This window comes from Hemitrygon akajei, chromosome 3 (assembly GCF_048418815.1).
Source record: "Hemitrygon akajei chromosome 3, sHemAka1.3, whole genome shotgun sequence".
Taxonomy (NCBI): domain Eukaryota; kingdom Metazoa; phylum Chordata; class Chondrichthyes; order Myliobatiformes; family Dasyatidae; genus Hemitrygon; species Hemitrygon akajei.
Window position 1 is genome coordinate 121660557 of NC_133126.1, and position 12474 is coordinate 121673030.

A 12474-nucleotide genomic window follows, 5' to 3' on the forward strand; every position below is an offset into this window, starting at 1 on the left:
TATTAAAAAATCATGCAGTTAAAAATGTTCACAGCATATTGTTGTGATTTACATTAAACAAGAATGAAAACTGAATTTGACCCTGAAAACAAACTTTGCTTGAAAAGATTGTACTTTGTTTTCACTGTTGTACTGCCCAGTTTGAGCCACTGGTAGATCCTGTGGCAAATTCCATGAGGTATTCATTTTTCTCTCTGTTCTAGGTCACACCTGGATCACAGAAGAAGCCAGCGTTGATATGTCAGTTAAACCTGGTGCCTGGTTTGTTTGCATTTTATCTGTGGAGAGATCACAAATTGCTGATTCCAGTGGGTAACCATCATTAGAAGAGAGAAATGTGGGAACGAGAAATGTTTGAAATTGTAGGGAATAAGGAGGAGTGCGGAAATGTGTTCTGGTGGAGATCGAGAATGGAACGACATAGATGGTCCCAGTGGTGAGGGTTTGGTATTTGCAAATGTTCAGGCTGAACGAGGGCAAAAATGATGAGATGAATGGGGACAGGAAAGGGAAACACAACACTGGACTGGTAAGACAAAATTCATAATTATAAACACGAGAAAGTCTGCAGATGCTAGAAATCCAAAGCAACGCATGTAAAATGCTGAGAAACTCAGTGGGTCAGGCTATATCTACGGAAATGAATAATCTGTCGATGTTTCAGGCCAAGACCCCTTTTCAGGACTGAAAAGGAACGGGGAAGATGCCAGAGTAAAAAGGGTCGGGGAGGGGAAGGTTACAGGTAAGGCCAGTGGGTAGGAAAGGTAAATGGCTGGAGAAAAAGGAATCTAATAGGAGAGGAGAGTGGACAATTGGAAAAAGGGAAGGAAGAGGGGAAGTGATAGGCAGGCAAGAAGAGGAAAGGCCACAGAAGGGAATAGAAGAAGGGAAAGAGGGAATTTTTTGTTACCCGAAGGAGAAATCAAAATTCACGCCATTAGGTTGGAGGCTACTCTCCTGTGGGGCGTGGCTTATTCCCTTTGTCAAAAGCTGCTTCCACCATGATTGGATGGTTTAGAAACAGCTGCTGCATTTCCCATTGGTTGGCCACCTGGTGTCAAGTTTCAAATCTCTCAGATATAAATTAGCACGTGGGACAGGCTTGCTCTCTTCTCCTTTGTTTAAGGCAAGAGGTGCACGTAACCATTGGGAAGATGTGCTCTGCGTGCACTTTTAACTAAGTATGTTTGTTGAATACACAGCTTTGTAATTTCTGTAACTTGGGGGAACATGAATGTTTGGTCAAAGTTTCACTGCTTAGAAATAAATGATTAATATACTTATTTCAGTCAGTGTTTTCTGTCCTGCCAGTCCCGCAGACCTGATTCAATGCTACATTCTTTGAACAGAAATGCATTTCTTTAAAAGGCTATTCAAAAGAGAAGACCCTCCCATATGAGAGACACAGAGTCCCAGGGTGGACAGGTAATAATGCAGGCTTTGGAAGTCTCGCTAACTTACTGATGGGTAATGGAATGCAGGTGGATTGGTCAGAACAGTTAGATTTTGCCAGGGTTGAAATGGGACATCACATTCTTCCCATATTTTAATCATTGGGTTTTCTCAGGAGGAAGGATAGCAGCGGGATGCTCTCTGGCTCCTTACAGGGATTATAAGGCACCAGTATAAAATGAGAACATCTCTAAAGAATGAGGTCAAGGACCTCATCAATGTTGATGGCCCAGACTTAAGCTGCAAAGTTAGAGGCTAAGAACATAGAGATAGCTTGTCAGCTAATGAAGCTACAACACTTAGACACTGCATGCCAAGCTGGTTGGCAGTTTGACCTTGTTAAGGTTTGATCTTTAATGAGGCAGGGTGACGATCCTATTCTGGGGCTGGGGATGGGGATTTCTGGCTAGAAGGTGAGGATGGGGAAGAGCAGATAGAGTGAAGTTCTGGAACTCCCTTTCAAAATGATCATGCTCTCCCATGCATTCCTGAAAGAGTAATGGCCAGGCCAGTTATCGTGTGCTCCCACACCTGCCATGTGGAGCATGGGACCGTGGCTTCTTCCTCTCAGTAGGGGGAGGGGTGGAGGATCAGCAATATGTGGGGTGGTGTAATGGTCCCTTTGAGACAACAGAGATAAAGGAGTTCTCTGCGAAAAAATTAGTGAGTTTGGAGAATAGTCTGGGGAGTCTCTGGCCGCATGGTTATTGAGGATATGGGATGAAGGAAGTACCAGAGTGAGCCTATCGAACAGAGAGATAGGTGCTTTAGTGAGTTTCTCATCTCAGAATAATGCATCACCATGGTATTGAGTAACAGCAGCAGTTAATTTCAGTATATTTCTCTTAATGGAAGGAATTTACAAACCCCAGCAGAATAGAGTACAGTAGAGGGGGGCACTAAAGTCCTAGTCCAGTGGGCTCTTAGTTCAGAATTATACCATGATAGTGGTAACCCGCCAGAGGATGTGGAATTAACTTTTGAAATGATAGGACATGTGGTGAATGAATAGTGCTGTCTTTAATAGCACCAGCTGTTGGTCGTCCTATTGCATGGTTTAAAGTAGGTAGAAGAGGGTGCATGAAACCTGGTAAGGAAGTTGGATAAACAGACAGGGAGTGGGAAATCCTGCATGTCCCATAATTAAATGTTTTTAGCTTTGCTCAAAGCTGGGAGCTCCCGATGCAATAGATGACCCCAGAAGATTTACAAGTGAATTGTTGACTCACCTGGAAGGATTTTTGAGGCCCTGAATGGAGCTGAGGGAGGAGGCAAATAGGCAGGTGTAGCACTTGGGTAAGTGTCAGGAGGGAAATTAGTGGGAAGGGATGAATGGACATGGGAATTACAGAGGGAGTGATCAATGCAGAAAGCAGAGAGGGGGTGAGTGGATGTAAAGGTATGTTTAGTGTTGATGAACAATCCACAATTGTTACTGGAAATGCCCTGCAAGTTAAACAGCAGATGTGGAGGGAGAAGTTGAGATCACAACTATAACCGCTGCTGTCTCACAATTCCAATGAATGTACTTTGTGCAGAGTCTGCATACTCTTACTGTGAATTTGTGAATCTCCTTCGGTGCTCCATTTTCTTCCACATTCCCCAAAGCTTGTATGTTCTTTGGTTAGTTAGCCATGATAAATTGCCCCGTGTGGAAATAAGTGGTAGAATTTGTGGGGTGTAACCACAAGTGATGGGTTTTGATATTCCTACAGCTGCTGAGGTCACCAGACTACCTGCCTGGTGGAGGAACACTTTGTTCTAGTATGGACGTGGGACATCGGAGTTGGTCCTGGTCCAGATGAGGGAAAGGCAGAATTAGTGGCTGAGATTGTCAGGGCAGCAGGAAAGGAGGATTGTGAGATTCTGGGAGTGGGACTGACATGGCTGGAGACTGCAGAAGTGTGTTGGTGAGAACATTAATGGCTGTCCTGTTATGTACCCGTGGGTGTCTTGTACCTGTCACGGGACCATGATGTAATTGAAGTTATGCTGGACATAAGGTAATGGTCTTGTGATGGGGGAGTGATGTCATTTTCCCACCAGTGAGAGGTCATGTGATAGTTTTTTCAACCGGGAATAAAAGGAGAACCCCACCCTGTGACGCGGGCAGTTCGTGGCTGAATTTGCCACTGACTCCACGCTGCTGTGTATTCCGATGTTATGATGCAGTTTCATTTAAGAGTGGAGTTTTACTTTCTGTTTTAAGTCTTAAAGGTTATTGCCGGCAGTTTGGCCATATTACTGCCAGTCCAGTCATTGGAGAGAGAAGATTTGAAGTTCGGGAAGTTAAAGATCGAGGAAAGTTGATTTCGACAGTAAAGCAGGTTCGACCTTGTTTGATCCTCATTCGGAAGGAATTCGTCAGCTATGCCCATGATAACTCCTGTTCTGCCAGAAAAATAGAGGGTTCGGTAAAGTTTCACCAAAGAAAGGTCAGTGCCTTTAAGCCGTTTTCTTTCCTTCGATCGTAAATCCTCCGGGGAATAACATACTTCGGCTGGAATCAGCAGTAACTCCACGAAAGAGAATTTACATCATTTTAAGTCTCTCCTTTAACAGACTGTGAAATCATTTTGGACTTTCGCATTACTGCTTTAAGAACTGTTCGAGCTGCCGTATTGCAGCTGACTTCCGGTTACATTAGTCATTTGTTTACTTGTGGGTTTTTACTGTGTTTAATAAATGTTTTATTTGTTATAAAAATACCTGCCTCAATTATATATTCACTGTTGCTGATTTGTAACAGTCTGCTGACACGGGCTGTCCACCACAAGAAGGCAAATTGCAGACATCTGACTCATTATGTCTGTGGTGAGCTGCTGAACAGTTGCTGCCAGTGATTACATTTGTTCCTCCAGCTGAGTCTGGGCTCTTTAAACTGAGATTATCCATCACATTGCTTCAGTAAATTTTCACAGAACTCATTCAATTGCCTGTAACTTTCCCACTACCTGGCCAATGAATCTCAGAGTCAACTTCAGCTGTCCTCTCTATACTGAGTTCCTTTTGTCTGGTTGTGACCTGCTGTCAGAGTGTTTAGATATGGCCCAAGGGCAGAGAAAGAGAAACTGAAGTGGGTCAACAGTTCACTGACTTTAATGAGAATTGTTGTAGAATTGTTAGGCCAACAGGGCAGCTAACTGAAACTCTCAAACTGAAAGTAAACTGTCAACACCACAGCTGAAAGCAATAGTAAATGAATACCACTGCATTCCAGCATCAGTGGAAATGGTAGTTCACTTTCCCAGACAAGAAAGATGGTAAGCAGTGAGCATAATGTTACTGTGCTTTTGTTTGTCTCAACAAGAGTACAACGTAAAGAAGAGAGTTAACTATTACAATAATGAAACAGTAACTAGCTGGAACGTGCCTATTCACAAGTGCAATCGTCAAACCTGTTGCGGAGCCCACCTGCAGAGTTGGAGGTTCTAACAGGCTTACCTCTATCTGTACAACTTTGACTCTCTCCTGGTGAACACAGAAAAAGAGGTTAGAGATGTTCCTAATAAGTGGGGCTGTCAGAATAATATGGATTGAGGGAAAGTCTAATGATTACTATAGTATTCTCTGGAAGGAGCGTTCTACAGTGTGGGATTGTGAGGGAGTGACATTTCACCTCCCTTAGATTGCTGATTAGAGTGACTTTGTGTGATGGCTGCAGTCACTGCAAACTGGGATCGATCACCTGCCGAAGGAACTTTAGTTTCGGGGATTCTCCACCTTGTAGCATATGGAGTAGTCGCATTCCTAGCGGCTCGCTCTCTCTTTTAATATATTTTATATCCCACTAACAGATCCCTTTTAGTTTTGACTATTTACTACTTCTACTGAAGGATTTATTATTTCTACTGAAGGATTCACAACTTAATTACAATGGTCGAAAAAAGTCGTTCTGGTATTGAATTGCGTAGCGGCAAGACTTTCCCCGAAATGGAGCAAACGGAACAAACCAAGAAAATGGAGGAACCTGTTACACTAGCAGGAATATTTTCTTCAATACAAGACATGAAGTCGGAATTCGGATCGCTTAATATTAAAATTGATAAGCTGGCCGGTTCAAACGCGAAGCTCGAAAAAGCTATTTCTACGATTCATGACTCTCTGGAAAACTTGGATTCTCAACTTCAAACACTTCAGCAGACTACAACCCGAATCGAGACTGAGCATGATCTATTCAAGCAAACTATTAAAGATCAAGGAATGAAGATATCTTCAATGGAAAAGAAAATTAATTAAATTACCTCGGAACTAAAACGAAGAAAAGAATGGATGATTTAGATAGTAGAGGGCGTCGGAGGAATCTGCGTATACTGAAGCTGGCGATCTGTTAAAATTGTTTTCAGAGATGCTGTACTCACTTTTCAATGAGACCCTCGAAACTAGCCCCTTAATCGACAGAGCTCACAGAATTCCATTCTCTCGGCGTTCAGCCGAATTACGTCCTCGAGCAGTTGTACTTTCTTTGCATTATTATACGACTAAAGAAGCTATTATTCGAGAAGCCAGAAAGAAACGGAAATTATTCTTCAATTCAACACAAATTGGTATAGTCGAAGATTATCCACCCGAAATCTTTGCCGAAAGGAAGAAATATCGAGAAGTTATGAGTGAAATGTATAAATTAGATTCAAATCCCTCCCTTTGCTTTCCAGCAAAGCTGATAATTTTTCCTGAAAAATCTCAATCATTGAGAATCTACTCTCCTCAGGAGGGATGGGAGTATATTAAAAACCTTAAAGTTAAGCCTACTGAATAAAATATTAAAGTTACTCCGATTACTCAATAGGCAATTTTGAAGTATCTGTTGTATGAGTTGTTTAAGGAGCTTTTGAGTTAAGTACATGTTATACTTTTTCATTCTCTGGTATGGGACGTGGTCGATTTAATTTTTTCTTTATCTTATTAATAATTAGTACATATATAACTGTCTTGCAGGGAACCTTTATAGTATTGTACTTTAGTGGTCCATGTAGGACCTGTTGTGTATTAACCTTATTTCTTTTATTTGCTTCAATACTTATAGTTTAAGGTCTGTTAAATATATATATGTGTGTGTGTGTGTATATATGTGTGTATGTATGTGTATATGTATGTATGTATATATATGTGTGTGTGTGTGTATATATATGTATATAATATACTCATTTACTTTTCTTTTTCGAGAGAAAGAATATTGTTTATAACATTATTTGCCCGGATTTATTCCTCCTTTTGAATATATGTTTAAGCTACTTTAGCTGATTCTAAGATGGCCATTTTTGATTGTTTTTATTAACGTTAGACATAACATTATACTAGTTGAATTCTGTTTGTGCCTTTTATTATGGCTATTTTCCGTGGGATTTTTGCTTTTTTTATTATACGGAGCTGCAAGTTGGAGAACAGGGTCAAAGGTTATTAGTTAGCATGGGACCCGCCTATTGGTTCCTTCCTTTCTATCTATTGGGCGGGGGGAGGGGTCTATTAGAGTAGGTTGTTTTCTTGATTGGGCAGTTCTTTTGATGGATTTCTCTTTCGTAAATGCGTCACTGCTTCTGGTTGTACCCGCGCCTTTTGGTTTAATCTGTACTTGCGTAACATTTCTTCTGTATAATATTAAACTCAATTTTAAACATAGATGTTGATAAAATTAATATAATATCTTGGAATTGGAACGGTTTCAATCATCCCATTAAGCGTAAAAAGATTTTTATGAAATTAAAAACACTTAATGTTGATATTATTTTTGCGCAAGAAAATAATATACGAAAACAGGATGAGGACAGGTTTTTCCGCTTCTGGAAAGGGCCTTTATTTCACTTGCTGTTGGATAGTAAAATAAGAGGCGTTTCTATATTTCTTAGCCCCAAAACCCCTTTTGTACACCTTAATACTACTACTGATTTGATTGGAAGATATTTAATTGTTACTGGTTTATTATGCGAGCAAAAGGTAGCTCTGGTGTGTGTATACGCACCTAATGTAGATAATTCTGATTTTTTTAAGAAACTTTTTTCAGAGTTACCTAATCTCAATGACTATAAGCTGATCATGGGTGGTGACTTTAATTGTTGTTTAATCCGTCGATTGACAGGTCATCAACCAATCCGTCGCTTCCAAATAAAGCGGCAACTTGTATTAACTTTTTTTATTAGAATATGGCCTTGTCGATATTTGGAGATATAAACACCCCAACACCCCAAAAAAGATTTCTCTTTTTTTCTCACATGTCCATCATAAATATTCTCGAATTGATTACTTTTTTTTAGATACACGTCTGTTAAACTCCGTTGTTGAATGTGCGTATGACATCATTGCGCTTTCAGATCACGCGCCTTTAAAGTTAACCCTTAAGCTTTAGGATAGATTTTTGAAAATGTCACAGTGGAGATTGAACCCCGTATTGTTACAGGATCCAGCTTTTGTTAATTTGATCAAGGAGCAAATTTCTATATTTTTTGAATTTAATACAACTGAAAGAATGTCAAATCTGGTTATATGGGACACCTTGAAATCTTTTCTTAGGGGACAGATAATCTCATATTCAGCAGCCTTGAGAAAGAAAACTAAAGCGGAATTGTCAGTGCTTAATAATAAAATTAAACAGATAGATAAAGCGTATTCAGTTAAACCTTCTGAAGACCTATATAAAGAAAGGATCGAACTTCAATCACAGTATGATTTACTTCTGACCTTTCCCATTGAACAGCAAATTTTTAAATCTAAAAGTTTATTTAATATACATGGGGAAAAATCTGCTAAACTTTTAGCGGGTCAGTTAAAGGCTGGAATGGTCAGAAGACAGATTTTAAAAATTCGCCGACCAGATAGAGCAGAAACTTTAGATCCTTATGAAATTAATAAGATATTTATGGGCTTTTATTCTAATCTTTATAAATCTGAATTCTCTGATAGTACTATGACTATGAATAATTTTTTGCAAAGGTTAAACATACCCCAAATTTCGATTCAAGATGCTGATATGTTAGATGCACCTATTAAACGAGGAGATAGCCAAAGCTATATCCGCTATGCAATTAGGTAAAGCTCCAGGACCTGATGGTTATACGGTAGAATTTTACAAGACCTTTCATTAAATGCTTATACCACATCTTCATCAAACGTTTACCGACCCTACATCCTCTGGGAACCTTCCTAAAACTTTTTATGAAGCACTAATTTCATTGATTCCGAAAAAAGGAAAAGACCCACTGGAATGTGTATCCTATAGACCGATTTCTTTACTGAATGCAGATTTTAAAATTCTCTCTAAGATTCTAGCAAATAGGCTTGAAACTATCTTGCCTAATGTTATCTCAAATGATCAAACAGGATTTATTAAAAATAGGTATTCACATTTTAATATTTGAAGATTATTATATATAATTTATTCCTCCTCAGCCAAAGAATCTGAATGTATTGTATCTTTGGATGCAGAGAAAGCCTTTGATAGGGTGGAGTGGCTTTATCTATTTCAGGTTTTGAAGAGGTTCAATTTTGGTCCAGGATTTATTTCCTGGATTAAATTGATTTATCATGCCCCGGTAGCTGCGGTTCTCACTAATAACCAAAAGTCTCCTTATTTTAGATTATATAGAGGTACCCGACAGGGCTGTCCCCTTAGCCCTTTATTATTTAATTTGGCTTTAGAACCATTTGCTATTGCTATTAGGGATTCTAATTTTGTGTAGGGTATTAGGAGAGGGGATAAATTACATAAAATTTCGTTATACGCGGATGATTTATTAGTTTACATTTCAAATCCTAAGAAATCTATTCCTTCTATGTTATCTATATTTATGGAATTTGGTACTTTCTCTGGATGTAAACTTAATTTACATAAAAGTGAATTATTTCCTATTAATTATTCTGATTATTATGATCAAATACCTTTTAATATTGTCAAAAACCATTTTACTTACCTTGGTATCAAAATTACAAAAAAATTTAAAGACCTATATAGGTATAATTTCTTCCCTTTAGTTGAATATACTCAACAAGCGTTTTCTAAATGGTCACCTATGTCGCTGTCATTGATAGATCAAATAAATGCTATAAAAATGGTTATTCTACCAAAATTTTTATATATATTTCAAGCAGTTCCCTCTTTTGTTTCAAAAACATTTTTTGATAAAATAGATTCTTTGATTTTATCTTATGTTTGGAATAATAAAAGCTCTAGATTGAATAAACTTTTATTGCAAAAATCAAAAAAAGATGGAGGACCGGCTTTACCAAACTTTAAATTTTATTATTGGGCAATTAATATTCGCTATATTACTTTTTGGATTTATGATATAGATGACCAAGATCGCCCTTCATGGTTACAGCTGGAGGAAAATTCAGTACTGGGGTTTTCATTAGCTTCTTTATTAGGAGCTCCTCTTCTGTTTTCGCTCTCCAGAATAGGTAGACAAGCTCTTAACCCTATTGTTAAACATACTTTAAAAATTTGGTTTCAATTTTGTAGATTTTTTGAATTAAATGATTTTTTACTTTCCAATAATATTTATTCTAATTTCTTTTTTAAACCATCAACTTTGGATAAGGCTTTTTTAACATGGAAAATTAAGGGAATAAAAACTTTTTTAGATTTGTTTTTACAAGACTGTTTAATGTCTTTTTCACAGTTAATGGATAAATATGATATCTCGAATACACATTTTTTCAGGTATTTACAGGTTAGGAATTTCTTGCGTGATTTTTTACTGAATTACCCCTCGGCCTGCTCTTTAAATTTGGCTTATGTTATTTTTCAGTTTAAACCTTTTCAAAAATGATAGCTATCATTTATAAACAGTTAATGAATGCTCGCATGTCGCCTAATGATAGGGTTCAACACATCTGGGAAGTAGAACTTCAACATTCACTTTCAGATAATCAATGGAGTAAAATTTATTATTTAGTCAATAATTCATCTATCTGCGCATGCCATATCTTAATTCAGTTTAAGATGGTACATAGGGCCTATATGTCCAAAGATAAATTGGCGCATATTTTTCCGAATATAAGCCCTATTTGTGACAGATGTAATGCAGAAATGGCTACTCTAACTCATATGTTTTGGTCATGTGTAAGTTTACATAATTTTTGGAGGGTAGTGTTTGGAATATTATCTAAAGTTTATAGATATGGATGTTCAACCTAATCCACATACAACAATTTTTGGGATTATTCCAGAGGAAGCAAGCAAAGTGTCTGCTTCCACCCAACATGTGATAGCTTTTTCAACTTTACTGGCTAGGAGAGCTATTTTGCTACATTAGAAAGAATCTAACCCACCTACTGTTTTCTATTGGCTCTCCTCCATTATGCCATGTCTAAGCTTGGAGAAAATTAGAAGCCGGACATTTGATACATCCTTTAATTTTGAACAAATCTTGCGACCTTTTATTCAATATTTTCACATGATTTAATTTATTTTTATTTATTTATTTTTATTTATTCTCTTTGGGGAAAATCCTTATCCATGAAGGTTCAGAGATGACTGGAAGGATGTGTTTTTTTTCTTTCTGTTTTTTCTAATTTTATCCTCAATTGGACTGCCCAATCTTTTTTCTTTTTCTTTCTTTTTTTTCTTTCTTTTTTTTTGTTTTTTGTTTCAGTTTAATTAGTGGGGTCTTTTTTTCTTATCAATAAAATTTCCAATCTTTTTTTATGATTGTTATGAGGAGTTGTACTTTTTTTGACCATTGTATATATAACAGCATAATATTTTATTTGATTTTGATATTATATACTTTTTGTTTTTACTGTTGCTGTTTATGTCTTTTATATTATCTACTTGTAAAACTCCTCTTCCGATTTGTATATTCTTTATTTGGAAATCAATAAAAGGGATTGAAAAATGAAAAATGAACTTTAGTTTCAGGAAGAGGCATAAGGATTGGAGAAGCAGAAACAAGAGAAAATATGCAGATGCTGGAAATCAAAGTAATACACACAAAATGCTGGAAGAACCCAGCTTCTATGGAAAAGAGTGAACAGTTGATGTTTCAGGCCGAGACCCAAAACATCGACTGTTTACTCCTTTCTATGGATGTTGCCTGGCCTGCTGAGTTCCTCCAGCATTTTGTGTGTAGGACAGGAGAAAAGATCTGTCAAAAATGGAAATTAATATAATGAATTAAAGTTTACTTTGCTCTTTATATGGCAGATAAATCCAGAAATAGAGATGTATTGGACCCATGTGCTTGCTGGTGGCTGCAGGTTAACTGGAAATACGGGGTCATCTGCCTGGGCACAGACATTATCACTGAAGGCAATGCGATTTGATAGCTTCACCTGTCCACAGAGCATAAAACTGGTCAGTAAAGTGGCAATAGGTTTCCATCACAATCACTATCCTTGTTGTGGAATTGCATGGAAGATTTTGTTGCCAACTACACTGGACATCTTTGGGGTCAACAAGGTCCTAAACTGCTCACCCATGTGCTGAAAGAGTGGTGCAATACTGAGAAACCAAACTCCTTCACTGGGAGGAAGTGCAGCAGCATCTCTTAATAGATCACAAATCAATTCTACCCAATCATATTCTGAAAATGGAGAAAGGAGGATATAAAATGGACCTTCTCAACTATGTATGGTGCCCATGTCTGGAACTTTATGAATATCAGCGATTTTATTTAAAAAAAAAAGTTGCTGCTGGAAGTGGATCATTAATTGAACATTTTTTTCTAGTTGCATTGTCCAATTACAAACAAAAACTTAATTCAATCCAGCAACAGCTTCCACAGATTTGCCACTCTCTGGCTAAAGAACTTCCTCCTGATCTCCATTCTAAAAGGACACCTGTCGATTTTGAGGCTGTACCCTCTGGTCTTAAATACTTAAATAATTCCACCATCAGAAACATGCTTTTCACATCCACTCCATCAAGGTCTTTCACCATTCGATGGGTTTCAATTAGGTCACCCCTCATTCTTTAAACTTCTGTGAATACGGGCCCAGAGCCATCAAACACTGTTCATATGACAAAGTCGTTTAATCCTGGAATCATTTTCATTAACCTCTTTGAATGCTCTCCAGTTTCAGCACATC

The 12474-nt window shown here is 37.8% G+C and overlaps 1 pseudogene; it reads left to right on the forward strand.

Moving 5' to 3' along the window:
* Window positions 1-387: 387 nt before the first annotated feature.
* On the forward strand, window positions 388-12421 carry LOC140724572 (uncharacterized; annotated as a pseudogene).
* The last annotated feature ends 53 nt before the right edge of the window (window positions 12422-12474 follow it).